Here is a 17378-nt window from a genome sequence, read left to right on the forward strand (position 1 = left end):
TTTGTGACCACCTAGAGGGGTGGGATAGGGAGGGTGGGAGGGAGGGAGATGCAAGAGGGAAGAGATATGGGAACATATGTATATGTATAACTGATTCACTTTGTTGTAAAGCAGAAACTAACATACCATTGTAAATCAATTATACTCCAATAAAGATGTTAAAAAAAAAAGCCAATGTGGGATTCAAACTATTATATTTTATGTAAACTGAGTTTTTTGTAGTTGTTGTTTGTTTTCTTTTTTACTATTTCTATAATGAGATAGTCACCAGAGTCCTCTTCTCATGGACTGTGGAAATCCTACCCTCCCACTTGGGATCACCTCAAGCCTTCAACGTGATGCTTTTGCAAACCCCCAGGCTGTGTGACCTCCTACTTCTCTGTTAGTTGGCAGGTCACCTGTGTGACATGTATGGCAAAAGGGGCCTGACATTTGTGGGTTCCTATGTGGTAGAAATTTCATATTTACTATGCAGTTCTTACATAAACCCTTTGCTCTACCTAACTATGATCTTTTATTATTTCATGTTGTTATTTTGTAAATTCCTCTGCGGGGAGTGTAGGTTTTTGTTTATCATTTGTATCAACCTGAATATAAGAGAAGCCAGACTGAAATTCTTATCTTCTGACTCTGATTCCATGGTATTTTCATCAGACCACACACTGTCTAATTAAGGAAAGGTGGGAGTTACAGCCTCTTACACCTGAGCAGGTCACATTCTTAATAACACACATTTTAAAAATTCCTTGCATTCTCTACCTTAAGAAATTTCCTTCTCCTCTTGGAAAACTGACAAGTAACCAACCAAACACAGAAACGAAGCATCATCTTTGGCCCAATTTGCTCTTCATAAAACCAGAAAAAATATGATTTCTTTATTAGAAAGTGCATTTTTGTTTTGTCATTCCAGTGAACAGCTCTATTTCAATAGTAACTTTCCTTTGCCAGAAGAATCCCTTTGGTGCAAACACTGTGTTCTTAGATAAAGCCAGCCTACCAGGGGCAAAATGACAAGGGAGGAATGGCATCCTCTTGGAAATACCTGGTGGGTATGTTGTTCTTGAATATACCTTCTGTTATGTGCAGTGGTTTGTTCTGTGAAGTTGAGGTATTAAGGAAAGTGGAATTTGTCTAATGACAAAAAGAGCATAAAATCTGGGGAAAAGGGCAAGGACATTTCAAAGCTATTCAGCATCAGGAATTTCATGGAAGTTAGTAGACAGGATATGTTAGAAGTAATGCGTGCTGTGGCCAAAATTACTCTGTATGTGGATCTTTCTAGGTTTGGAAGGCCAGTTTGACTGTTCACATGATTACAAAGTACCCAACATTAAACATAGATTAAGTAATGATCACTTTCTTGGAAAAGCTTGAGAACTGAATGAAATCCTAGAGTGATGGAATCATTGAATTAAAAGGCTGCAAAGAAATCTTGGAGGATATCCTCTAAAATTATGTTTTTTAAACGATTGGTCATAACCCTTTAGTTAGGCATTAAAAAAATTAAAATGGAACTGAACCAAAATAGAATAGGGCACTTCATATAACAAGATTAGATACTGTTTCATGAAAATACTTTTTACTCACATAAACACACACACACACACACACACACACACACACACACACAGTGTTTGATTTAAAATATATTTATACATGTCTTACAGTGGGTCATGTCAAAATGTTTAAAAATCACTACCCTAGCCCTAAGTTCCAGGAGAACAGGGAATAATCTGTTTTGTTTTGTTTTTCCCCATCACTGAATGTCCTATGTCTAGCACAGTGCCTGACTCAAACAAGGTAAATATATGTCGACTGGTCTAGACCACCCGTTATCATATTACTGTGGCCCAGAAAGGTGAAGTGTCTTGCCTAAAGTCACAAAACTAGTTACTGAAAGAATCAGGAGTTCTTGGTACTGAGTCATGTTTTACAATGCTTTCTACTCCGTCCTTCAAAAAAAAAAAATTCTTCACAGAATTGTCATTGTATTGGCAACTTAAACTATTTTCCCTTATAACATGAATCCCTTTTCTAGGAATTTGACCTTTTCCTGATCCCCCCAGTCCTTCCTGGTTCTGCCCATTACACCTGTTCCCCTTTGTCTTGGAATAATTGGCCCTGAGCTTAGCATCTGTCTCAGACCATTGTCCATCATCTTTTCACTCATTTAGCCTAGAATTTTGGTCACAGTCTCCTTCATCTTTGTCCCTGCCATGTTGTCATAGATCTCAAACCCCATAACCTGGACATGGTCATCATTAGCTCATACTTTTTTCTATTACTTTTACTTAGTTGCATTCTGCTTTCTTCTACTAATATTTTAAATGATAAAGTGTTTAATGAGGATAAGGGTCCTTTTCTTTTTTTTTGTCCACACTGTGTGACTTGCGGGTTCCCTGAACAGGGATAGAACCTGGGCTCCCTGCAGTGGAAGCACAGAGTCCTAACCACAGGGCCACCAGGGGATTACCTGTAAGGGCCTTTCAAACTCTTATATATTATGATAATTGCAGGGAAAACATGCAGGTATTAGGCAAAGCACTATTTTAATTGTACCAGAAGTACAACTCAAACTAGAATAAGGAAAAATAAAAGGAAGATATTTAATGGCTCCAGGCTTTGGGGCTCTAAAGTTTGAATTTTGTTTCCTCCTGTGGTTTGAGCTTATATTCTCCTTGATGAAGTTTGGCTTCCCATATGTGCCAAGGGAAGTTGGCAGGTCTGGATTCACCTACTTCAGATTCCCCAGTGGAAAAGAGAGCTGCCTCCTTTTAATGTCTGTATATCAACTCCATAGATGAGCTCTAACTGGTCTTGCTTGGATCATTCTGTCCTCTTCTTGGTGTACTGGGTTAGATGATTGACAGTCCTACTATATCTCTCTTCTCTAGAACTTGCTGATGGGAGCAGAGTCTGATTGACTGCCTCTAGTTACCACATCTCTGAATCACACCAGGCCACATTTTCACTGGGTTGCTCCCAGCCAATGACCAAGCACAGTGGGAATACTCAAACCAGACCATTTCTGTCTCCTGAGGGATTCCTCTAATGGGCTTTACTGAGTTCAGAGACCTCCTCCCCCCACTCCACATTGGCCTGGCTGAGACTTTCTCAGAACTGCACTGTAGTCTGATGTCCTTCTACCCAATTCTTCCTTCCCTTTCTCCTTTTATAGATGTCAAACCTGCATCATGGTCTACACGAAGTTTCTCCCTGACTATTTCTATGGTCTCCTTCTTCGTCTTTCACAAGTGTTTCCTCCAATAAACCTCCTGGTTTCTAATCCTGACTTTCTGTCTACTTCTGGGAAGATGTGAACTGATTCAGATTCGAATCACATAGAATGTTGATGAGATGATTCACCTAAGGAAGAGATGTCAGGTGTACAAAAGAAAACACATGCCCACTACAGGCTGCATCTTTGGGTGTCTGCCAAGTATGGATCATGATGTAGAGAAGATATAGAGTAAGTGCCAAGGTCAGAGCAATTAGGCCAGTTTCAAGCCCTCAGGTGTCTTCTAGAGGAGATGATATTCCTAAGGGACAGTGAAGTCTCTAAGGATCAAGATAAAGACATCATGTCTTGGTTTCTGAATTTGTTAAAAGGGATTACTCTAGATGCTCATTCAGACTTGTTACATGTGTTACTCTGAGCCCTGAACAGACATCAGCCATACAGCCACTTGTGTTACTAACATTGCACTACCCATCTGATGTTTCCAGAGCCTGTTTTGCTTATTTTTTTCATTAAAACAACAATAACCGAGAAGTAAAACCTCCATCTACTCATCATTTGTAATTGACAAAAGCTAATGTTTTGTTATATGTGCTTCATATTTGTTTTTTGGTTGTTGTGCAATGATTCTACTTTTTAAGGGGAACTTTTTCAGGACCAAGAAATGCAGGGTTTTTGGTGGTGAGTAAATAGAATTCTTCCACTACTTAGCCTCAAGATATCCGCCCTGTAATGCCATTGATTTTCTTGGTGATAATCCATTTGGCATTCATTATTTCTTTTTTTTAGAAAAATTATTTAAGAGCCTATTATTAACATGCTAGTATTCCTGAGAGGAGTTACTTTTAACTTTGGTCATTTTTTATAATCTCTTCCATGTGAGCTACTGATTGGCTCTGATTTCCAACTGACCACTTGCTGAGAGCAAGACAAGAAAGGGGCAGTTCACTTTCAGTGAATTTGGAGGTTAAGAGCGGAGATGTTTGTACCACAGTGTGCTGTCTCCACAGACTGGCTTTGAGGGCCACAAGGTCATGGGTGTGAACTCTGGGGGCCATTGGAGGGACACCATGAGGTGAGGGAATGGGGAGATTGAAGAAGAAATGAGGGAAGCAGAGGTTTTTTGCTTTTCAGTTTTGACAAGGACCTGGCTTGGACTCTGTTTGCCTTTGCAGGAAAATCTGCAAGAAGTAGTGACATCCGGAGCAGGACAGGTGGTCACAACTTCCCCTGCTTCTCTCTAGCCAGAAGGAGGCTAATGTCCAGCCCCTGGTGAGGCTCACTTGATTCACCAGTCAGAGCATGATGATCTGAGGATCTGTGCCAACTCTCCTGCCGGGTCAAGCTGTGAGACCAACTGTTCCTTATTTTCTAAGCACTGAGCCGCTTATGGACTTTGCTCCTTTGTTAGAAATTGTATCCAATCCCTCTCCTCTGGATTTGCTGGATCTCCAAGCCTGAAGTCAAGCCAGCATTGGCTATTATCTATTCCCCCAATCATACATTTAATAACCATAATAACCACGCCACAGTTTCAGCTTCCCTTCTTGTTTTCAAGGGGTTTCTACATATTCTACCTGATTTGATACTAGAAGGCAGATGTTGTCACCTGTTTGGCAGGTGTAGGCCTGAGGTCCAGAGAAGTTAATATAAAGCCAGTGTCAGAGCCAGTAGCCCACCTTCAACATCTTTATCTATAGTTCAGGGATACCAATGCGTTACCTCTTGGGAAGAAAATGCACATTCCTACTTCCTATTGCACAAAATTTAAACTCTCATAGGACTTTTATTTTTAGTTCTTTGTTCTCAAGAAGCCAAATGAAGGAAAAGGGGTGTTGGGGAGGCGGATATTTCTTCCTCTACTCCTCTTGAGGTCTTGTGGCTAGACTAATAATAAAATTGACATAAGACAGATTAACAGGAGAAAAAGAAAAAAAAATTATTTTGTGCACACAGAGGTCTCATAGAAATGGGACCCAAGAAGTGGCCAAAGCTGGCAGATTTTATACTTTTTGGAGAAAGAAATAATAAGTTTGTAAGGAAATCACAGGACAAAGAAACTTAGGTTTGAGGTGTTAGATTAGTGAAGCATCTAAACCGAGTTTGGGCTTGAGGTAGTAAATTTAAAAAGTAAAATGTTTTGTTCATATAGATTTCTTGGCCGGAATTCCCTATTCTAGCGATTAGGGTGTCCTTTTACCTCCAGATGCAGGGAATTCACCTTTCACAGGGGAGATTTATTCCTGCTTTCAGGGAGACAGAGAGGAGGGTCAGAGTGTCTCTCTTGTGTTGGCTGTTTCTTAAGTAACTTTAATTCAAAATAATCAATATGCCTTTGAGGCATATTATTGTGTGGGCGGCCCACCCTCATCCCCAAGAGAGGTATTGGCATCGTGGGGCCCAAGGCTATCCACTTGACAAGGCAAAAGTAGGAACTTGTAGGAGTAGATGGTGTGTCTATGATTTAACAGGAGGAATATAAGAGCAGAAATGAGAAAAATTGAATTTTAAGCCTGACTTTTCAGCGAATTAGCTCTGTGACATTTGTTAAACTCAACCTCTCTGAGCTTTGCTCCTGTCATAAGCAAGAGTTTATATCCCAAAGAGTTGATATCAGATGAAACATATAATAAAACTGTATTTTAAATTGTAAAGCAAATTCAAATAGAGACATATTTTCAGTATTGTTTTAAATTATTTTTGCATAGAAGGACTAAATAAATATCTCTTGGAAGAACGAATGAAGAAATGAATGAATGACTTGGCTCTTTTGAATACTCTACATCTTCATGAGCTCTTGCAGTCTGTTAGCTTCTCCAATCCCTCCTTCTTCCCAGCGCCCCATTGACAGAGGGTAGATTATCTTCTCTCCTTTTCCTTTAACTGGATATCAGTCTGCTAGTCACTTTGATCCCAAAAGTGTGTGTATAGTCACCAACCAGCGTTCATGATATCAGTGACAGCCCCTCCCATGCCCTAAAATACAGGGAGAATACTTTCTGAACCAACTGACCTCACCTCCCACTCCTGTTCTTCCCTCTACCGAGCAGTGTCTAAGAAGTTGTCACCAAGTTTAGCTAATGATAAAACTCTTAAACACTACAGGGGAATAGGCTTATTGATTCAAAGAACCTTAGAGCTAAAAGGGTACTGAGAGACCATCTTAACCATTCTCTTTATTTTACAGTTGCAACTGCTGAGGTTCACAAAGATGAAAGGGCTGCATTGGGCCCACTCAGCTAGTTAACACAAGAACCACTAAATCCAAGACTCTGGACTTCCCAGTGCAGTGGTCTTTCCACTTTATAATTCTGAAAGGAGGCTGCAGAAAGAGAAAGCCAAATCTGCACTTGAGGCTTTCTTTAGATAGAAGAGTCAATTTCAAAGATATGTCTCTGTTGCTCTCACCTCCCAGTTTTGAAGACATCTCTTTAAAAACTTCTTCAGCCTATGCAGTGCCCTTCAGTGCTGTATCCTGCTGAAGCTAACTGTTCTAGGCAGTATTATTTTTTCTGATTTATACTTTAGAGGACTCAAGACTTAGTGCTCACCATCTTGTTGTTTGTATACTTTTTAAGTTTTATTTCATTAGAGAGTGAATTCTGTTGATGACAACCTGGAGAGCTTATTGGGGAAAATCCTAAGGGGTTTATCCCAACTTTTTGAGTAATTTGGAAACTAAGGGGATTTCCAACCTGGGGCAGCCTGGAAAAAATCTCAGTGGTCATTTTTTTTTTTTTCTTTTGGAGGGTGTCTTTTTTTTTTCAATTGAGGTATAACTGACATACAACATTATATTAGTTTCAGGTGTACAATATAATGATTCAACATTTGTATACATTGCAAAATGATCACCACAGGATTCGGGACCGCTGCTGTACATGATATCCCTGTGGCTTATTTATTTTATAATTGGAAGTTTGTACCTTTTGACTCCTTTCACCCATTTGGCCCACCCTCTACCCCCTGCTGCTGGCAACTACCAATCTGTTCCCTATGTCTATGAGCTTGGTTTCTTTGTTTGTTTTAGATTCCACATATAAGTGAGATCATATGGACAAATGTCTTTCTCTGTCTGACTTATTTCACTTAGCATATGCCCTCAAGGTCCATTCATGTTGTCACAAATGGCAGGATTTCCTCATTTTTATGGCTTAACAATATTCCATTGTATATATATACCACATTTTCTTTATACATTAATCTGCCAATAGATACTTAAGTTGTTTCTATATCTTGGCTATTGTAAATAACACTGCAATGAACATGAGGGTGTATGTATCTTTTTGAGTTAGTGTATTTGCTTTCTTTAAATAAATACTCCGAAGTGGAATTGTTGAATCATATAGTAGTTCTATTTTTAATTTTTTGAGGAACATCCATAATGTTTTCCATAATGGCTGCATTCTCATCAACAGGACACAAGAGTTCCTCTTTTTCCACATCATTGCCTACACTTGTTATTTCTTTTCTTTTTGATAATAGCCATGCTAATAGGTATGAAGTGATGTTTTACTGTGGTTTTTGTTCGCATTTCCCTGATGATTAATGATGTTGAACATCTTCTCTGTACCAGTTGGTCAGCTGTATGTCTACTTTGGAAAAAATATCTGTTCAGGTCCTCTGCTTATTTTTTAATTAGATTTTTTTTTTACTATTGAGTTGTATGAATTCTTTATATATTTTGGATATTAACCCCTTATCAGATATGTGATTTGCAAATATTTTATCCCATTCTTTGGTTGCCTTTTCATTTTGTTGATAGTTTTCTTTTCCTCCAGAATTAACTGTGTACTCATAGCATGAGACAATGAAATAGATCAAAAGATCAAACCTTGGATATGAATATTGTAGAGTAGCATGTAGTTACTTGCTAAATTTTTCACTTTTTAACTGTCTGTGTCCATTTTGATTATTTCACTTCCCATGCCATATTGGTTGGTATTTGTGTATCACCTGGTTATGACTCCACCAACAGGCTATACTGTCTTTGTTGTTGTTGTTTTTTAATTTTAAAAAACATTTTCATTGTGATAAAGTACAGATAACATTACCATATTAACTATTTTAAAGTGTACCATTCAATAGCATTAAGTATATTCACATTGTTGTGCAACCCATCTCCAGAACTTTTTTCATCTTGCAAAACTGAGACTCTATACAGATTAAACAACAATTTCCCATTCCTCCTTCCCCCCTAGCTCCTGGCAACCACCCTTCTACTTTCTGTTCCTATGAATTTTTCTATGAGTTACTCTATATAGCTCTTGTAAGTGGAATCATGTAGTGTTTGTTTGTCTTTTTGTAACTGCCTTGATTCACTTAGCATAACATCCTCATGATTTATTCATGTTATAACATGTATCAGAATTTCTTTTTTTTTAAAGTGAATTCCCTGGTGGTCCAATGATTAGGACTCCACGCTTCTACTGCAGGAGCCACAGGTTCGATCCCTGGTGGGAGTAAGTTCCCGCATGTTGCGTGGCCAAAAATAATAATAATAATTTCTTTTCAAGGTTGGATAATATTCCATTGTATGTATATACCACATTTTGTTTATCCATTCACCCATCGATGGGCACTTGGGGTTGTTTCTACCATTTGGCTATTGTGAATAAAAGTGAAACATGCATGAAGTTAAAAAGTCAATGCATTTCTAAAGGACTTATAATGTCCTCATCCTTATCTCTTTGCCCTATAATCACGCTCCCCAAAGGCAGCCTTTTTCAACTCTTTTAGTTCTTCTGGGCCTTGAATGCATAATCCTAAGTAATATTCTAATGCTGTTATTTCTTGATTTATCTCTTTCAGTCATTATTATTTTGTAACTATAGCAAAGGTTTAGCATTCTTCAACCACTCTCTTCTTTTGTTCCTCCCATTCTCCCAATATAGTTATATAAATATGTTTAGTTTATTCAATACAACTAAGTGTCATTTACTTCTGATCTATATATTGTAAATAAGTCATGTTTCTTTCTTCTTTTTTCCAGATTTAACAATTGCCTCATTTTAAAGTTTGGTCTATTTTCTATAGATTTTCTATATGTCTATTACTAATTCTTCATATAATCCAATGGCTTCTTAGTACAAGCTTTATTAGAGTCAGATATATCAGACAGCTCATGATTTCCCTCTTTACCTGGACATGCTCCTCCTGGAGCCCTCCGTTCTCACACTCTTCTAATCTAGATGCATTGTTTTCTAACAGGCTCCACTGTCTTTGAACTGAACTAACTGCTTAGCTTTGGGAACAGTGTTGGCCAGAAATTCAGTTCCTTGCTGGCCCAGGTCTGGTTTATTCATCTTTTGAACTTCTTTTTCAAGTGTACTCTGTGACCCAACCCTCTAGCTAAGCCTGGAGATGATGGATCAGATAGGTGGCGTGGAGAGAACACTGCACAGACCTCAGTTTCCTCATCTCTAAAATTAGAATTATAAAGTTTATTTCACAGATTCCTTCTGAAAATCAATTGACATAAGGTTTATGGAATCACTTAATAAATGGGAGAAGTAAAAGTTGACATTAATTTTATGCAGGAAAGAATAGAACAGTTAATGTATGTGACATACTACAGTACATGTTGGCACGTACACTGATCTATAAGCTTCTCTTGTGTGGGAGCTGGGTGGGTGCTAGTCAATGTTACATTTTTGGTTCCCTGCATTGTGTCTGACACATGATGTATGCTTGAAGAAAATAAATTAGTTTAGTAAGAAAATAAGAAGTCAGTGTCAAAAGACATGTACAGAAAATAAGTCCTATGGAAGTTCACAGAAGTGACAAAATTCAGTTATGTGGAGATATGTTACAGCAATTTTTGTGTAGCCTTAATTTAAGAAAGAACTTTCTAAAAATAAAACTATTAACTATGAAATGAATTGTCATAAGATTATCACAGATGGAGGTAAGTTTCTTACCCTGGAAGTATTCTAGAGAATGCTAGAAAAATGACCTATCAGAAACCTTCTGTACTACATGTAATAAAAATATAATAATCTAGTACTTGTGTATGATACCTACACAATTTAAAAGTAATTTTACATCAATCCTTTCATTTGATCCTTACTATGATTACAATACTGTGAAAATGATAATACATCCTAAGCACTGTTCTACATATATTATTAATATATTAATTATCATATTATATTAATTGTGTATTAACATAATATATGTAAATTCATTTAATCCTCAGAAAACCTTGTGAGGCAGGTCACTATTTTTATCTTTATTAGACAGACAATGAAACTAAGGCAGGAAGAAGTTAAATAACTTCCCTAAGGTCACATAGCTTATAAATGGCAGAGCTGAGATTTGAATACATGCCATTAAAGCCAGTATATGTGTGCTCTTAACTATTACACCTTGTGGCCAAGAAGCAAACTCTGATGTCTATCTGACCCTGGCCTAAGACAGACATGAGTAACGTAGAAACACAAGAGAGTGATAGCCCCCCCCCCGCCCAAAGACTGCAGCTGACCCTCAACGCCAGGTAGTTTTTGTCATGCTGGAATGCATATCCAATGTTGCTAGATTTTTTTGAATTTTATAAAGCATCATTTAGTTTTTAAATGTGGCAATTAAGTAAATATGTGCTTTCATATGTGTGTGTCTATGTGTACATATGTACCCATACGCCTGTGTATAAATGTATGTATATGTATATCATGTATATTAACAGTGTTCACACTGAACAAACCTGTGGGCTGGGTTTGGCTTCCCTGCTCCACAAGCATGTGACCCCTGACTTCACTGAAACCTAGGGAAACCCCATCTTTCCTGACATGCAAGGAGAGGTTAATTGAATTGTTCAAGGTGTTAGCGGTTAGTTGACTCTGGACATAAGGAAAACCTGGCTTTTATCTCATTATCATGTTCATTCTGTACCCTACTTACATAAAGAGGAGGTGAAGGAAGGAGTAGCTGAAGAGGGGGGTCCCTCCTTCATGTGGAATATATCTCAGCATTCCTGTGGGAGATTAAAATGGCTTTGTTATTCTTGTCATTGAGAGATGTAGTCTAATTCTGCTCCCCTAGTGATTTGTTTTGCTTGACCCAAAGAATGTGGCAGAAATGATGTTCTGGGACTTCTGAGATTAGTTATAAGAAGACTTACAGCATCTGCCTGGACCTTTTGGTACACTTGTTGTTGGGAATGATTTCTCTGGAACCTGGCCACCTTCTGTGAAAAGCCCGAACCACACAGAGAGACCAAGTGTCAGCTCTCTGGCCAACAGCCACAGCTGGGCTCCCAACAATCCTCCAGGACCAACTGCCAAGCATCCTGCCCAGGCCTCAGAGCTGTAAGCCAAGATACCATATTGGATGTGAACCCTTCTTCCTCAGCTGCCCCATTTGATGCTACATGGTTCAGAGCTCAACTCCCCAGTCCAGCCTCTCCTAAATTCTTGACCCACAAAGCATGAGCCAAATAAAATAGTCATTTCAAGCTACTACATTTTGGGGTAGTGTGCTGCACAGTAATGGATAACCTGAACAACACCTTTAATTAGTCTACTCAGGAAAATACTCCAAAGCTGCCTCCTTCTCTCTGCCCACTTTACCTTCAAGTTCTACTGTAGAAATTTCATTTACTGCTGGGACATCACACAAGCCTGGTTGTGCAGAGAAGTCATTTTTGTAAAAGATGACTTGGGAGTTTCCATGTTCCTATTGAAAGCATTTGTCACTTGGACAGAGCTAACAGGTGGAAACCCTCAGATAAAGGGAGTGAATGACATATTAGTGTGTGTTAGAAGCAACTGTTGTGGGAAGAGAGAACAAAGTGTGGTCCCAGGACTGCTGTGTCTGACACTTGTGGATGTGCCAGGCAGAATATGTTTGTATCTACCCAGGTGGCCCTTCATTTCATCTCACCATAAACAGTGTGCCAGTGGCTGAAGGTATAAAAATAAAAAAATAAGCCTCTTGCCTCAAAAAGCTACAGACCAAAAAGGTATGTATGTACACATACATACATCTCCTTTATACATACACACACATACATATACACACATACACACATTTTTTACATATATACATAAAAAATAATATACATTTATTACTTGGGCTGAACTTTGTAGAGTATAAACAGGAAACAGCTTTGTTATTATCTTACCATTTCCTTCAGCATGCTTTGTCTCATTTCCCTTCTTTGCCTCTTGATGACATCTTGGGCAGATTCCATAGCTGTCCAATTCCTTTTACTTCTTTTTGACAGTGTAAAGTCCCGTTCAAGCATTCAAAATCCTAATTCTGTCCCTTTTAAAACTCCAAGGTCTCTTTTAATATAAAGCTTTTCTTATTCACTCAGACCATGTTAACTTGTGTCTTGGTGACCAGAGGTGGGTGTCGGGGTGGCAGTCTGATCTAGTCTTTCTCCATCACCTTTCCCTGTTCTGCTTCATCTTCCTCCAGGGTTGGGGGTGGAGGCCACGAGAGGTAAGATCAGGTTTAGACATTGCAAGGATAAGGGAGGCAACAACCACATGGCTGATGGTTTATAAGGCCGGCATCCATGCCCTTGGCTGTAGCAGATGTCCCGATGCTGCAGGAAGCACAGTGTAGGTTGTTCACAGGACCTGCTGCCCAGTGGCACCACCCCACCTCCAACATGGGGATTTCTGCAGTGTGGTTTCCTAATACAGGGGCCACACTCTCTGGATGACCCTTGGCAACTCCTTTCTAACACCAATCCCTCTGAGGTCAATCTATAGGTGTGCAGCCCTCTTGGGCAGGATCTCATCCAATTGCCTCCCACTTGGCCATCCTCTCAGCCTTGCACTTGGTTCTCAGGAAACTCTCATACACTTGTCATGCCCAACACTTTTCTGATGTGCCTGCTGCCCTCTCACTGTCATTCTGGGCTGCTCTGGGTATCCCGATGCCAGAGTCCTCCAGGGTGGGAAGCAGGTTTCAGTCTCTGTGTTCACAGATGTCCCCAACTCAATGTCTCCCAAGAAAGCTTACTCTGTGTTTCACTTGGATCTCTGACTGCTGTGATTCCTGTGATTCTGTGGCAAGGTAAGCATCCTCCTGGGGAATAGGGTTCCAGCCTCCCCTTCTTGCAACTACACCCAAGATCTATAAATAATGCTCTTTGAGCCCTTCCTTCAGCCCCTTGGTTGAGAAAAGCTAACAACTTTCCATTCATTTACTGAAACTCTTTCATATTTCTAGAGTTCTTTTATAGCCTGGATGGCTTAGTGGTCTTCAGCTTCTCTTTAGAATGTGTGATTACTTCTCTGTTGTCCTCAGTTTTAGCCTAGATTCTGGGACAACAGGTCACACCCCATTAAATACAAAATATTCTGAACCACATTGATAACTGTTAATGGAGCCAGACAATAAAACAGTTCAAGGGGAAGAATGGTAGGAGGGCCTCAGGTGGCCAGTTATCCAGGAGGAATGAGCTCTGGAAGGACAGTGAGGAGGAAACTCTAAGAAGGGGGGTGAGAAAAAGCCTGATGACAGAGAGTTTGGTGAACTCAAAGCACAGCAAGTTGGCAAGTCAGGTCTGTGGGGGAGGGAAGGGGTGTCAGGTCTGCAAAGTTATCTGGAGCCAGAGCGTAGGGACATGGGGCCACTGAAGAGCCATAGGAAGGGTGGTGATGTGATATCCTTGCTAGTCAGAAGGTGCCTAGGATGGAGAGCAGGAAGAACAGTTAAGAGACTTGTGCCAGGCCAGATGAGCAATAACAAAGGCCTGCTTTAGGCAGGATAGACTTGGAGAGGAGGGCTGGTTGGAGAAAGAGCTTCAGTTAGAGTCTGGAAATTGGCTGTGTGGAACTCGGGGCTGTGAGTGGAGGTAAAACATTGTCCAGGCCCCTCAGGTGATCCTATTTACCTTCAAATTTTTCTCTCTTACATCTTCCTTTGTTATCCTGTTGTCTTGTGTTCTTATATCTCTTCACCTTCTATGTTCCCCTCTAAAGGGGTAACAGACAGTGGTAAATAGTTGGCAAACTATTTATTTGGTGGTGGTGGTGGAGCAGGTTCACATCCTATAGTAAGAGTGAAGCAGGTATCTGAAAATGCTCTATAAAGCTCTAACCTGAGGAAATGCAGGGAGCTCTTATTTTTAAACAGATATTGTTTGTAACTCATTTGGCAATAATCATGAACTATCTGTGACATTTCTTCTCTTATTATCTTGAATTGTTATTTAAGTCTATGAATCCACTTGCCCCATCCCTTGGGGCTCTGCTCTTCGGTTTCCAAGGTGACAGCTAGCTAGCTAGCAGGTAGATTAACTCATGCTAAGCCATTAGTTACTACCATAGCAAACAACTCTGAGTAATGCCATGCATTCTGAAACCTAGTAATATTCAGGCTTCTTTTAGAAGGAGAAAAAATTCAGACCCAGAGTATTGACCTACATAATTTTAAATTATAACATTAATTAAATAAGTATGTAGACTATATGAGTGTGACAGATATGTTCCTTTACTTTATGTACTTTAGTTCAGATTGAATAAGACCCTCATCCTGCCAGGCCAGCAGGAAATTGAAACTCAGTCTTATTAGGGCTCCTTGTAGCTCAGCTGACATATCTACTAAAGGTTGTGAAAAGGTGTTGGGAGCAACTTAGGCAGTGACAAAGCATGTGAGCCATTGGCCTTAATAGAAATCAATGAGATGGCCTCATCCAAGTTCTCAAGGCAACTTAAAGTCTACTGCTCTGCTCCCTCTAGACAATATCTGGGGCCTAGGAATTGGACCCCAGATTCCTAGTATCCAATTCTCCAAGGTACATCAAGCCTTGTCCTGAGAAGGAGTAGGACATGTATCTCACTACCTGAGGGACCCTCAGAGACTTATCTCCTCCCAAACTTGGGTAAATCTGCCATCATTTTCTCTACATCTTCCTCTATCCCTGGTGAGAACATTTGCCTCCTTTCTTACCCTGCTGGTGTACTCAGCATATCTCCTAAATAAGTGAGGTCTTTACAAAAATCCCTGTATGATGTGGTCTTCTAGTAGCTCCAGTTATGGCCCCACAAATGTTCCTGATGTGAGAGAACACAACGCACCTGATTAACCTCTGGAACCAAAGTGGTGGGCAACATAGACTGCAAACAACTTAACATCTTGATAAATTCTCCTACCTCTTGTGGATAAAAGTAGATACGTTTTTTAATGTCTCTAGTTTTTAGCACAATGATAAACATAATAAAGTTATTAATTAAATAGAAACAAGTACACAACCTAATAAAACTTACATTAACAATATTACTCATATGTGATGATATTTGAATAAAAGCTTTTCTGGGCATCACTATGGCTCTGACTGCTATGGCACACCCCTTTTGAAGTCAGCATGAGTGTACTATTATGTGTTGTGTGATGATGACTCAATTTTCCCACAGTTCTTCTGTTTCAGCTATTGTGACCTTTTTTCATACAAACAGCTGTGATGCTATTTGGAATTCACATAGTGCCAAGATTATTTACATAATAAATATGCTGTACTCTTTTTCCATTATTCTGGGACAATTAAAAATTAAAGAAGTACCAATTGGTACTAACTCCATCACCAACACAACACAAAGTTGAACATAGAAATCATGGGGTAATGTTTGGTTATTAGATGGTCATTAAGATAAGCCTATGTATATTCATCATTTTAAAAACAACTGAAATGTAAATAGACAATTAAGAATTTTTTGGATTGAATGCTTTGAATTCTGGGCATCTGTCTGTGAATCCCAGTCCCGTGGAAGTCAGTATGGAAATACTGCTATAGTGGCATGAGTATGAGCTCTGAAGTCAGCTGAATTTGAATTCTGCTACAGTTTCTACATCTGCAACATATGAATGGTGATATCTGTCTCTGTATTTGCTAGTGCTTCATAACAAAATACTACAAACTGGGCAGCTTAGAACAATAGAAAGGTACTATCTCACAGTTATGGAACCTGGAAGTTTGAAATTCACATGTTTGTAGCCGGTGCTGCCTCTAAAGACACTAGACAAGGCTCTGCTCCTTGGCTCTCTCTGAGCTTGCAGTGTCCTCAGGCATTTCTTGGCTTGAAGGTGCATCACTGCAATCCTCCATCTTCACTTGGTATTTTCCCTGCAACTTCACATCATTTTCCCACTGTGTGTGTCTGTCTCTGTGTCCAAATTTCCCCTTTTTATAAGGACACCAGTCATGTTGGATTAGGGCTTGCCCCTAAAGACCTCATGTTAACATGATTACTCTGTAAAGACACCATTTCCGAATAAGGTCACATTCTGAGGTACTGGGGATAAGACTTCAACACATGTTTCGGGGGACACAATTCAAAGCATAGCTAGCACCTTCCTTTGCTGGACTGAGGATTTGAAGTAATGGATCGGAACTGTCAGGCTCATGTAGATGCTCAATAAGAAGCAGTTGGTATGTTCCTAACAGGATGGTTCACTGCTCCTCCCACAGACACACTTCATGGCGTGTTTACATTCAGCACACTGGCTGTAGTTTGGAATTTCTGACACTGCAGTGTGTCAGTGAGAGAAAGGCCCTTGGCAACAGATCAAATTCCACCAAAATGTTTATGTCTACTCAAGACTCAGGCTGACAGATTTCGTTATCTACTGTGTTAGTTTTCAAAAATCACTTTGGACCAGATTGTGAGTCTTTTGACTGCATTCACTACCCTATCTCCACAGTCCAACAGCTGCTTAGCGAATAACAGCCCCTCTGCACTTCCAAGTTTAAGCTGTGAGTTTCTTTTGCTTCAAAGAAGAAGGCTGCTATATATTTATTTTCTTTACTTTTTTTTTTTGGTTGGATTTTGGGACTGAGCCTGATTCTCCCATAAATGAAGAAAAGTAATGCCAAGTTAGAGGCAGTGAAATGAGGGACTCAGAAGACTTTGAAAGGAAGGGAATATGTGTGGTTTGTTGTCATTTCTGTGGCCACCTGTGTCCAAGATTTTGAAAGTCTCTGCATTTTAATACTGGGCTTTCATATTCTGTGCAGATTAGATTCTCAAAGAGAACTCTGAACAGTGGCCCTTTCTTCATGGACATAAAAATTTTCTTTGTGGAGTCTCATGCGCCTTAAAACAAGGAATGGAGCCTGGCTCGTCAGGCTGGCTGAGGGTTTTTATGCGGTGGAGGAAGAGTGGGGGCACCAGCTTTATAGAGTGCC

This window comes from Physeter macrocephalus, chromosome 19, assembly GCF_002837175.3.
Source record: "Physeter macrocephalus isolate SW-GA chromosome 19, ASM283717v5, whole genome shotgun sequence".
In the NCBI taxonomy this organism is placed as follows: Eukaryota; Metazoa; Chordata; class Mammalia; order Artiodactyla; family Physeteridae; genus Physeter; species Physeter macrocephalus.